Raw genomic sequence first — 12,765 nt, forward strand, 5'->3', positions numbered from 1 at the left:
GTTGTGGGTGTGAGAGACATCATGCCAGGCAAGTCTAGGATGTATTAAGGAGTCTTTATTAACCAAGCTTGGTGATAAAAGGGCTCATTAGAAATTAGCAAATGACAAGTCCAGTGGCAATCCAGTCTGAGAGGAACATTATTGTGAAACCCATCCATTAAACTGAAGACCTGTGTACCAGCTTTCCCAGCAACAGAAGTTATCCTATGAGACACACAGTGAACAACCTGGGCTCACAAAGGTGCAAACATTCACCTTTTCCTGGCTTCTCTGCCCACATTCCATTACTGCTAGGCCTCGCCTCTCCTGAAACTTTTGAAAGTACACAAAATTAGAAATACAAAATATCTTAGCATTAACATCTCCGCTGAGTCACTTACGCAGTGAACAGAGGGTGAGAAATACAGATATACAGGGGCTGTGTTCAGGGGCTACCTGTCCTCGGAGCCTGTCTTCAGGAAGCCAGAGAGCAAGCTGGTACTGGGGAGGCCAAGAGTTGGAGTGCCTTTATGGGGGGGGTTTGTGATGGGAGTGGTTATGCAACAATGCAATACTGTCCCCTCTCAGGTTCCAGGTGATGGATGATAGGTGAGCATCACAGGTGGACAGATAGAATCACATAGGTGGGGGGTCTGGAGTACAGGGAGAGTGGCTTCTAAGCTCGTGACCCTGAACTAGCTGCCTAGGACCACCACACCTTTGGACACCTGAGCAGCTTCAGGTGGGTGAGCCCTCATCCAAGAGTGTCGTCTGGGCAGGCAGTGGTGGTTGTGGGTAGAGCTGAGTGTTGGGGACAGGGGCATATTCTATGCCAAATGTCTGTCTTTTCCTCTCTTCCTTGCCATTGCGTTGTGATCAGCTCGCTGTGTTTGGGGGCAGTCCACCAGTTCCTCAAGGCCATTGCTTTTTAGTTTCCTCACATTGGTTTTCTGCTGGGGGCCCCATCTGCTCTGTTGCACTTGGGAGTGATAAGGATTTTAGCCTAATTCATGGCCTTCACAGAGGCTTCTTAAGCTGCAGGGGACACTGGGCACACACAGCTACATGTGCCCCCCAAAGCAGTGTGACAAGGGGGAGAAGAAAATGAGGGAGGCCCTAGCAAAGGAAGAAGCAAAACAATCTAAATGTGTATGATGGAATTTCCATCCAAAAGTCAGAAAATGACGAATTGGAAATCTAACAGAATTTCTAGAACTGTGCAGTCAATGCCAAATACAGATAAATGGACAGGTGAATTCCATACCACTGGATCCATTGGAAATGCTGTGTCGTTGTTAGCTTGCCTCAGCCCTTGGCCAGCAGTGTTAACTGCTAGAATGCCGTACGTTGCCTGGGAGTTGGTTGACCCAGGTTGGTCTGGCTCATGTGTCTGGGTATCTTGGGGTGGACAGAGCTGGTGGATGCTGCAGTTACTAGAACCTGGGCCTGTTGATATAGGGCTTTGCTTCATCTGCCCCTCAACCCACTCCTGGCATTAGCTGGGACTTGTGCTCCCAGTGAGGGCAGAGCTGCAAGAGAGCAAGCCCATTTTCGATCCCTGCTTGAGTCCTGTCTGCTGTCCACCACAGGCCAACAAACTCATGGCCATGCCCAGCTCACGGTGAAGCACAGGAAGAGCTTGGCCCTGGGGCCAGCACGGCAGTTACTGTCTCAATTCAAAGTCAACAGAATAGAGAGCCTGACTTTCAGGACAGTGAGAAAAATCACAAGCAACATGGCAGTAAAGGGATTAAAAGCATGTAAGAGGATAAAACATACATTGATAGAAAACATAAAGGAGACCAAGGAGTGGTGCTGCCAAGTTTCTCGTGTGGGGAGACAGCACAGGAAGGACTCCAGGGTTTGCTGCAGTCATTTGTATCACAGTGTGCAGTCCAAGTCTGAATCCTGAGGAAAGTTTCAGCAGATGGACTCTGACTTGGCCCGAGCACTTATCAAGTGGAGCAGGTGGGCGAGAGCGCAAGACAATCGCACACGGTGGGGATGATGCTGGAGCAAAGCTTGCCAGCAATGTGTGGGAACATCCCCCGGTGACAAGCTTTCTGTAAGCCACAGTACTAGAGCAGACACGAGCAAACAAGAAGATTCTAGAAAGGGAGTCAGGCACAGATGGTGATTCAAGACAAGCTCTATTGCATACGTGGCTGCAAGACAACTGATTATTCATGTAACAAAAGAGGAAACACTTTTTTAAAATAATTGTTTATCTGAAAGGCAGAGTGATAGATGCACAGAGAGAAGATCTCCCATCTGCTGGTTCATTCTCCAAATGACCACAACAGCTAGAGCTGGTCTAGGCTGAGGTCAGGTGTCTCACCCTTATTCTAAGGAACCTAAGCGTTTGGGCCATCTTGCGCTGCTTTCTTAGTGCCTTAGCAAGGAGCTGGATTGGAAATAGAGTAGCTGGGACTAGAGTGGATGTACTGATATGGGAAGGTGGTGTTGCAGATGGCAGCTTAGCTCACTGAAGCACAGCATCACCCTGGAAGAGAGTGCTTTATCTCGCTAATGGAAAATCCACTCTACTCTGATGAAAGTGCCAATCACAACCCTGTACCAAACAAAGTCCAAGAAATGTGAAGATACAGAAGCCAAAAGGGACAAGGTAGATTTAACATTCAAGACTCCTATATATGAGCCTGACTGTGAATGCTGCTGGGAGATGAACAATACACATGAATAGAAACATGAGTCTAGGGCCCCACGCCATGGCTTAATGGGTAAATCCTTGCCTTGCAAATGCCGGGATCTCATATGGGTACTGATTCATATCCCAGCTGCTTCACTTCCCATCCAGCTCCCTGCTTGTGGCCTGAAAAAGCAATTGAGGACAGCCAATGCCTTTGGACCCTGAATTCACGTGTGAGACCCGGAAGAAACTCCTGTCTCCTGACTCCTGGCTCAGTACTGGCCATTATGGCCACTTTGGGAGTGAACCAGCAGATGGAAGATCTTTTTATCTGTCAATCTGTCCAATTAAAAATATTTTTTTAAAAAAACACATAGAAACATTTGTTCTGAAAAGTGGTTTGCAGCCCTAGAAAACAGGCAAAATAAATTTGTAAATAAAATAGCTTGTTGTAATAAAGTCATACTCTAATGGAAAAGTGGGTAACACGTTAATTAATGAGTAAACTATGTTCCCAGAACAATTCATGTCTGGGGATGATTTAAAATAATTTATTAAAATAGAAACCATGTCCACTTTTGGGCCCAGCCAACCTATTAAAAAAATCGTGTAGGGCTGGCACTGTGGCATAGCCAGTTAATCCTCTGCCTGTGGTTCCAGCATCCTGTGTGAGCACCAGTTCAAGTCTTGACTGCTCCACTTCCCATCCAGCTCCCGGCTTATGGCCTGGGAAAGCAGTGGAGGATGGCTCGAAGCCTTGGGACCCTGTACCCTGTGAGAGACCCAGAAGAAGATCCTGACTCCTGGCTTTGGATCAGCTGAGCTGTGTCTGTTGTGGCCACTTGGGAAGTGAACCAACAGATGGAAGATCTTCCTTTCTGTCTCTCCTTTTCTCTGAAATTCTTCTTTTCAAATAGAAATCAATCATTATTTTTAAAGTTCATGTGTCATCACATATGCATACATCCATCCTTCAGGGCATCATGGGGAATCCTGGTGTCTGGAAACTAGAACTGATGGAGGAGTATAGGGCTGTTGGACTCCAGCAGCTGGGCTCATAGCACTGGGTACAAGGCAGGCAGAACCTGCCTTCATGGAGCACAGAGCTACAAGAAACAGCACTCTCACATGGGAGTGACAGTGACAACGCAGACCACGTCAGGTTGGAGGAGGGCCGAGGTTGCAGGTGGGGACAACTGCATGCAAAGGCACAATTTCTGTGCCCAGGGCTCCCCTAAGGCTGACACTGTCTGTCATGGCCAGCATGCACCTGTCAGGACAATGGAAGGTGCATGCCATGCGACTCAACTTCAGACTTACTGAGCTTTCCCTGGTGGCCTCCAAAATGTCCTTTTCCTGTGCTGGGACCTGGCCCAGAATCCCCCACTGCATCCAGCTGCTTCCTCTGCTCTGCAACAGTCCCTTCATCTCTGTCTTTAGTGCCCTTGAGCCTGGTGCAGACGAATCGGGGGAGAGGAAGCTTTAAACAGGTTGGCAGATCTTGTGCACTTAGGCTTGAAGGAGCCAAGGGTTAGAGAGGGAGGAACATCACAGAAGAGGGAGCAGCTGTCACAAAATTCGTGGGTGGGAGCAGGCTGGGACTGAGTGAGCTAGAAGGGCAGTGCCTGGTGAGGCCCAGGGGGTGGGCACAGACAACTCTTGAGGGTTTTGGCAGCTCTGCTTCTCCTGGAGGTTTCTGAACAGGGTGGGTCAAGGTCAGATGGATTTTTACTGAGTCTGTGTGGCTGCGTTGGAGGACAGAGGTAGGGGAGGAGCTGGAGCGGTGAGACCTGGGTGGAGCTTCTGCAGTAGAGCCCGCAGCGCTTGTGGGCAGCTGGGGTGGAGTCGGATCTGGGCATATCAATCCTGATACAGCAGAAACTGCTCCGGCTTGAGGCTCAGCCCATGGCCTGCCCACTCTGCCTGCCTCCCCACCCCATGCCCCTGTGACTGCTTCTGCAGGAGGCATTCATGCCAAGATGCTGACTGCTGAATTCCATCCTTTGTGGACTGGATGATTCAGATATTAGCACCTCTAAACCGTTTCTATACACAATACAGCTTTTCTAGAAGAATGACCATCTCACTGCCCGTCTCAAAAGGAGTTCGTGTCTGGTGTGATCATGTGACTACGCAATTCTCTGCCAGTATACCTGTAGATTGTACCCAAGTCTTGGCAGCTATAGGTAAGGCCAAGAGGATACGTGCTCATACCTGGGATTTGAATGGTGGCTTTGTTAGGTCAAAGAATAGTCACTCTTTGCATCTTTATTAATTTTGCTAAAGTAGCCTCTGAAAAGTAGTTGTCAGGCCTAATGAGGGAATCATGTTTTCTACCCATCTTAGTCCTTTCAATTACTCATCCTTTACATGTTGACAATCTAGTAGCATAAACAGGATACAATGTTTACTTTTTCATATGCTTGCATAGTTTCAAGGTCAGATATCTTTTTAGGTGCATATTTTCATTTCTAAAAATATTTTTTTTTAATTGGAAAGGCAGACATATAGGCCCACATAGGATCCTGGTGCTTGCAAGGTGAGGATTTAGCCACTGAGTCATTGTGCTGGGCCCTCCAGAACAAATATTTGTAAAGCCACGGAGGTAGACATCCAAGATTGCTGCTAAAATTGGTGGGGTGAGAGGTCAAGACAGGAGCATGCCATGTAGGTGTTGGTGCTGTGGCATAGCCAGTAAAGCTGTTGCCCGTGGTGCTGGCATCCCACATCAGCACCACTTCTGATCCAGTTCTCTGCTAACATGCCTGGGAAAGCAAGGGTATATGGCCCAAGTGCTTGGGCTTCTGTGTCCAAATGGGAGACTCGGAGAGGCTCCTGGCTCTTAACTTTGAACCAGCAGATGAAAGACTCTCTCTCTCTTTTCATTTTTATTGGAAAGTCAAATATACAGAGAGGAGGAGAGACAGAGAGGAAGATCCTTTGTCTGTTGATTCACTTCCCAAACAGCCACAATGGCTGGAGCTGAGCCTTCTCCGGGTATCCCACACAGGTGCAGGGTCCCAAAGCATCGGACCATCCTCGTCATCCAGGTCACAGGCAGGGAACTAGAATGGGAAGTAGGGCTTCTGGGATTAGAACCAGCACCCATATGGGATCCTGGCAAGTGTGAGGCAAGGACTTTAGCCACTAGGCTATTGCTCTGGGCCCCCTCTCTTACAGTGCCTCTCAAATATTAAAAATATATATTTATATACATAATGTATATACTACATATATAGGATTTATTTATTTTTATTTCTTCATTTCATTTTACAAAGAGAAGGACAGAGAAAGATCTTCTACGCACTGGTTCACTGCCCAAATGGCCGCATTGGCCAACACTGAGCCAATCCAAAGCCAGACGCCTGTAATCTCTTTCAGGTCTCCCACATGGGTGCAAGGCTTTGGGCCGTCCTCCACTGCTTTCCCAGGTCAGAAGCAAGGAGCTGGATGGGAAGTGAAGTAGCCTGGACACAAACCAGCATCCATATGGGATGCTAGAGCTTAAAAGGGGAGAATTAGCTAATTCAGCCATCATGCTAGACCCAATAAATGATTATATATAATTACTTATATACAATCTATTATATATAACTTAGATTTACCTTATACATATTATATAGACATTTATATAATTTATAATTATATATAAATAATACACTTTTCAAAAGCATGTTACTTAACTTTATGAAGGTGCAATGGTGGACAGGACAGTGGCCCCCAGTGAGGCCCACAGCTGAATCCTCGGGGTAGGGATGTATGTTATTCTATGTTGCAAAGGGAGTTTCTTTGCCAATGGGGCTAAATTCGGGGATCTGAGATGGGGAGAGTACATGATTTGTTTGATGTACCTAATGACATCCTAAGCACCCACATGGGAGACATATGTCAGAGATCTAGAGATTGGAAGCTGCTAAATCGTGGAGCAAAGCAGGTGGTCTTTTGATGCTGGAAAAGGCAAGGACATGGTGCCTCCCTGGAGCCTCCCGAAAGGACCAGGCCTGTGAATGACCCCACGATTCTAGCCCTGTCAGAGAATAACTCAATAGCGGAAGCAGGAGAGTCATTCAGCTGCTTATAGGAGACTTCAAACACACGCCAATCCCAAGCATGCGTGGTCAGAGAGGCAGGCGGAAGAGGGGCAGAAAACAAGGGAGCTAAAGCACTAGCCCTTCCTCCTGTGAGCCAAAAAGGACAGTCCAGAGCTGCCCTCGCCGCCCGTCTCACATTTACTACCGTTAGATAAGCAGTCACCGCAGCGATCCAAACCAAAGCAGTGCAAAGTTATGATGAGCCTGCGTTCTGAGAAAGCTGTGTTTACAAAACTAGACAGCAAGATTTGTAGATTCCTGCCTCCCACTCCAGCCCCAGCCCGAGTTGAGCCACTAGGTGACCTCAAGCACCACAAGAGACACCTGTGTGTGAACTGCATGCAGCCAAGCCCAGCGGGGATGGCTGAATCATCAAAGGGAGCCAATGACATGAGGTAGGGTTTAAGGCAGCAATCAGTGGAAACTCGGGCCAGGTGGGGCCTGCCTGCTGCTGTTTGAATCAGAATAAGAAGTGAGAACTGTGGGAGGGGGAGATTAAGTTGGCGCCAGGCAGTCAGTGAGTGGCAATGGAGAGTGCAAGGTGTGTTTGGGGCGTGCACGGGGCATTCATGGGGTGTGCTTGATCTCCCGTGGGACATGCGGAATGCGTAGGTTTCTCAGCTGCTGGTCGGGATAAGCAGGTTTCCATTGGCTTGAAGGGGGTGGTCTTGTGGCCGGGTCTCCAGAGGGCCTCATCCGGTGCCTCCCTGGGGTCTTTGAACTTTCTCTTTGTAGTCCTGCTGGACTTCGTCAAAGTAAGACCTTTCTGGTCTTACTTTAATTTGTGACCTGTGGAATGGCCTCAACTTCAAATACAGCTGCATCCTGAGACGCTGATGGTTGGAGCTGAAAAGTTACGAGTCTCGCGGAGACCCAGCTCAGTCTGCAGTGTTTACTGGTCTGGGTGACTGGTGTCCTATTCCAAGTGGGCCTTGGGAGACACAGGTGCAGAGGGACAATGCCATGCAGCAATGAAAACGGCGAGCAGAACGCGGTAAACGGCCAGCTAAGGAGACTGAGACGGACCCTTGCCTGCACCCTGGAAGCCACCAGCCCTGCTGATGTCCTGCCCCTGACCTTCCAGAACCGTGAGCAAATGAATTTTTTCTTGTTCAAGTCTGTCGAGTACTTTGTTATGGCAACCCTAACAAAATCATATGCGCTCAAATATGATTGCTGATGAGAGGGACCCTATTCAACAATGAAGCAGAGGTATTTTTATGCTTTAAAAAAGCAGCTCAACATGTTGTTTGCTGCGCACCTGAAGGGAGAAAAACAAACAGAAAGAGGGAGAGAGACAGCTCAAGGCTCAGGCTCTCAGATGCCACCACTCCCATTGATTCAGGCAGGCACAGGTGTCTGAAGTCAAGCGCCATGTGCTGCAAGAAGGAGGTTGAGAGCCTGGAGAATCTGGAGCCCCCTTGGCAGGCCATAGCAGCCTGTTCCACGAAATGGGGGCATACATTGCACATCCAATTAAGGGAACTGGTTGGCCCAGCCACTTGTTGGAATTTGAGTCCCAGAACTCATCAATTTCAAGTTTATATTTCTGTTGGTTATGGTTTAAATGTGTATTCTCCAAATCTGGTTGTTACCAGTATCATAGTAAAGTCTTTGAAAGATGCTTAGGTCATGAGGGCTCCACACTCAGAGATTGGATGCTCTGATGAGGGGACTGGAAGCTCTCATGAAGGGATTGGATGGTTTTATGATTAGGTTAGACACAAATGAATTGATGTTCTTGGGAAGGGGTTGACCTTCTTATGATTGGACTAAACATTGTTATGAAGAGATGGATGTCCTCGTGAGTAGATTGGACACTCTTGTGAGTAAATTGGACATTCTCATGAGGGAATTAGACATTCTTATGAATGAATTGGACATTCTTAAGAGTGGATTGAATGTCTCATGAGAAACTGGATATTCTTATGAAGAAGTTGGATCTTATGAAGGAGTTTCACGTTCTCATGAGGGTATTGGATGTTCTCATGAGGCAATTGGACATTCTGAGGAAGAAATGGGAAGCTCTCATGAAGGTATTAGATATTGTTGGGAAAATATTGAGTACTCATGAGGGGATTTGAGCATATCATGAGTTCTTATGAAGGAATGGAACATTCTGATGAGAAAAATTGGATGTTTTCATGAAAGGGTTAGATATTCTGATGAGAAAATTGGACAGTCTCGTGTATGAATTGGATGTTCTCATGAAGCGATTGGGTGTTTTCATGAAGAGATTGGATGGACATTCTCAGGGAATTGAATATTCTCATGGGAATTGGATAATCTCATGAACAGGTTAGACATTCTCAGGAGGGAATTGGGTGTTCTCATGAAACTGTTGCATGTTTTTATGAGGAAATTAGACATTCTCATAAAGGGATTGGGCATTCTCATGAGAAAATGGAACATTATAGTACAATGATTGGGTAGTCTCATGAAGGGATTAGATATTCTCATGAGAAAATCAGACATTCTTATGAGTAAATTGGGCATTCCCATGAGGGGTTTGGACATTATCATGAAGGTATTGGATGTATTCATGAGGGTATTGGACTTTCTCATGAGGAAATTAAATATTTTCATGAGAAAATGGGATATTTTCATAAAGGTGTTGAATGTTGTCAAGAAGATATTGGATGTAGTCATGAGGAAATCCGACATTCTCATGAGGTGGATGAGATTCTTATGAGGAATTGGGACATTTTCATGAGGGAATGGGATATTCTTAGGGAAATGAATATTATGGGGGGATGGATTATTCTCAAGAAAGGATTGGGTATTCTTATGAAGGGGTTCAACATTATCATGAGAATTTGACGTTTTCATTAGTGAATTCTATTGGGTATTCTCATGAAGGTATTAGGTGTTTTCATGAGGGACTTGGACATTGTCACGAAGGAATTGTATCTTCTCATGAAGATATTGGATGTGCTTGTGAGTAGATTGGAGTTCTCATGAGGGGATTAGATGTCCTCTTGAGGGGCCTGGACAGTCTCAGGAAGGGTTTGAATGTTCCTATGTTAGGAAACTAGGAGCAGTTTGTTTTTAGCTTCCCTTTCTGCCTTTGATCATGTGAAGATGTACCAAAAAATCTCTCATTCTATCAAAGTCTGGCATCTTGACCTTGACTTGTCAACCTCTAGAACAGGAATAATCTTTCCTGAAAAAAATGAGCAAGTCTGATGTGTTCCGTTTCTGGCAGCAGAATATCACAAGTTATAAAGCAGTGTCCAAAATTCTGTGATTTGTTTTGCCACTCAAATTGCTCCAGATTTGACCAAGAGGAGCTCCGTCAGCAGCACCAGAATTCCTTTAGTACCATGTCATCATTGCGGTTTTGTTGTTGTTGTTGCTGCTGAGCACTTCCTTCCTTTCTGTCATTATGAGCTATGCCAGATTCAGCTCACATATTCCCTGCCACTGCCTGAGGATCAGCTGCTTCCCTAAGGAACTCTGCTCCTTTGGTTAAGAAACTCGGGATGAGGGGCATGCTCCTTGCTAAGCAAGGGTCTCCTCTTTAAGGTCCTGTCAACAGAGCCAAGAAATCTGCCTGTGTCTAGGCCAGCTGGTGTATGTCCACCATCTGTCAGTGTTTCTGAATGTGACTGCCTAGGTTAAGCTAACTGTGAGTTCACATTGATGTTTCACAGCATCAAATCAGACTACTTCAAAAGGGGTCATGGAAAATGGAATTAAAAGATCAACTTATTTTTGGTGCAAAAAAAAATTTCTTTGAAATCTGCATATGGTTTTCCTCCTGATACACATTTCCCATAGACCATTTGGAGAACCCTCAGACAATTGCACTCAACTCCTTGCTGGGTTTGTGGTGCTGAACTTTGGCACCTGAATTACTTAGTTATAACTTTTGTGGATGGGGAAAACAGAACACACAGAGTTACATGGTTGGGGCCATAAACTGTACATGAGGTCTACCCCTTGAGGTTCTCTTGATTTTGTGTTGGAGTGGGTTCTGAGTGGTACTCAGTGGGTACTGTGGGTGGGTGCTGGGTGGGTGCAATGTGGCACCAATCTGCTGGCAGGCAGTGGCATGGCTTAGGAGGAATTTTTGAGTACTGGCTCAATCCAAGGTCACACCTGCTTGCAGTGCAATGATGCCACTATCCCTGTGTTTCTGGTTTGAGACAGTTCAGCAAGGCCAACTCCTGAGCTCACATCTTGGTGGTCATGCTCGTTCTGTACTGTCTGCTTCCTTCCTGCCTCCCAGGGCTGTGGATCTAGAAGCCAGGATCCTCCCTGCATGTCAGTATCCCCCCTTTGGTTTGCTTCTGGGGAGAACAGTACCGTTCTTGGAGCAACAAGCCAGCGGGGAAGCTGCCCCAGCCCCAGCCAGTCCAAGGATTTTCCCTTCTTACACTGGGGACATTCATGTGGTGATGGCGATGCTGGCTTTCCATCCACCTCTAATGAGCAACCCATGGCCCTCCTGCTCTCCCTGCGCTTCCCCAGGCTCAGATGTCCTCAGGATGAGGCCACAAGTCACAAAAAAGCCTGGGAGTCATGGGTCTAGAGGAGAGGCGGCCTGTGGGATGCTCAAATCAGTTGCTAGAATTCTCATCAGCATCCAAAAGGCAGGAGGCATCAGTTGGGGCAGAGGGGTGTGGGCACGTGAGTGAGCAAAATTAGCAGAGGCAGAGGAAAGAACTTGGCAGGAGAACTCTGGCCAGCTGCTAACTGAGAGCCCAGCCTAGGACTGCTAGTCCCCGATCCAGCTGACTGCCACTGTGGGGGAAAACGGAGGGACTGTCTTGACCTAGCTTTGATCCTTAAAAACAAGCCAAAAGTCTTGACCGTGTGCAAGCATATGTATATGTAAGCATGCAGGGTTTTGTGTGTGTTAACAGAAATGACCATTTCATGCCCAAAACTCATAGCCAATGTTGCTGTGAGATAGTAGATTCCTAGGCAGTACACCAAGGCCTTCGGACTTCTCCAGGGCATGGATGTGAGGGTCACCCAGCCAGCATCTGGGTTATACATTTATTTTCATGAAGTAAATAACTTAGGGAGTAGGTGGGGACAGCTACCCTGGACTGATTCTTCTCCTGGTGTGATTTGTAAGCCACCAGGATGTCTGCCCTGGGCTCCTTTTCATCCCCTCAACTCAATTAAACCAAAGGGATATTGGTGGGGGACAATCAGAAGGCACGTGACAAGATGGAAGATTCAAACCCAACTGCCAATAACCACCACACATATGCTCCTATCTGCCACTTACTAGAAATCCATTTCTAGGAACGAAGACACAAATTAAGTAAAAGAATGGGGAAAGCTCTACCATTTTAACACCATGAAAATAGTTATGTGGTAGCTCTATTAATGCTGGAGAAAAATAGATTGCAAAGCAAAGGATATTGCTAAAAATGCAAAATGGTAATAATAGGTCAGTTAATCTAGAGAAAATAACAGTGTTAAACATTAATGCCTTGAATGTCAGGAGTCAAAAACTTGTCTTTAGAGAAATACACAATAGAAACCCCCTAATATTTTGATACTTCTGTGCTCAGTAATTGTTGAGATTAGAGTGTTGAACTTGGCGGGTTAGGAACACACCTTATTGCAGTTAAATAGTTGTGTGTGTGTGTGTTTATTTTTAAATCCCAAATGTAACAGCATACAAGGAATTTCTTCTACCCACAGCTTTGCCAGGTCATAAATTCAGGCAGAGCACAGCAGGGACACCCATCTCTGTTCTGACATGCCTGAAGTCTGAGCTGGGACTGGAAGTGGTTACAGGGCTGTGGCCACAGCGCCCAGGTGTACCTATGCTGGGCTTCCTCCCAGCGCGGTAGCTGGATTCTGAGGCTGAGTGTGTCAGCTAAGCAAGAGAGAAGCACGCAGCCTGAGAGATCACAGTGCCTTCCGTGGCACTTGGTCACCAAGGTTCATCCAAATTCTAAGGAAGGAATGACACAGAGGCCCCTTGTTGGGAAGTGTCAGGTCCTCCTGCAGGTTGGGCGGTGGGGACTGTGATGGGCACTTTGGAGTTCAGCCTCATGCTACTTGTGTTCATGATCCCGT

Source organism: Ochotona curzoniae, unplaced genomic scaffold, assembly GCF_017591425.1.
Source record: "Ochotona curzoniae isolate NIBS_2020 unplaced genomic scaffold, NIBS_Ocur_1.0 contig_908, whole genome shotgun sequence".
Lineage (NCBI taxonomy): Eukaryota > Metazoa > Chordata > Mammalia > Lagomorpha > Ochotonidae > Ochotona > Ochotona curzoniae.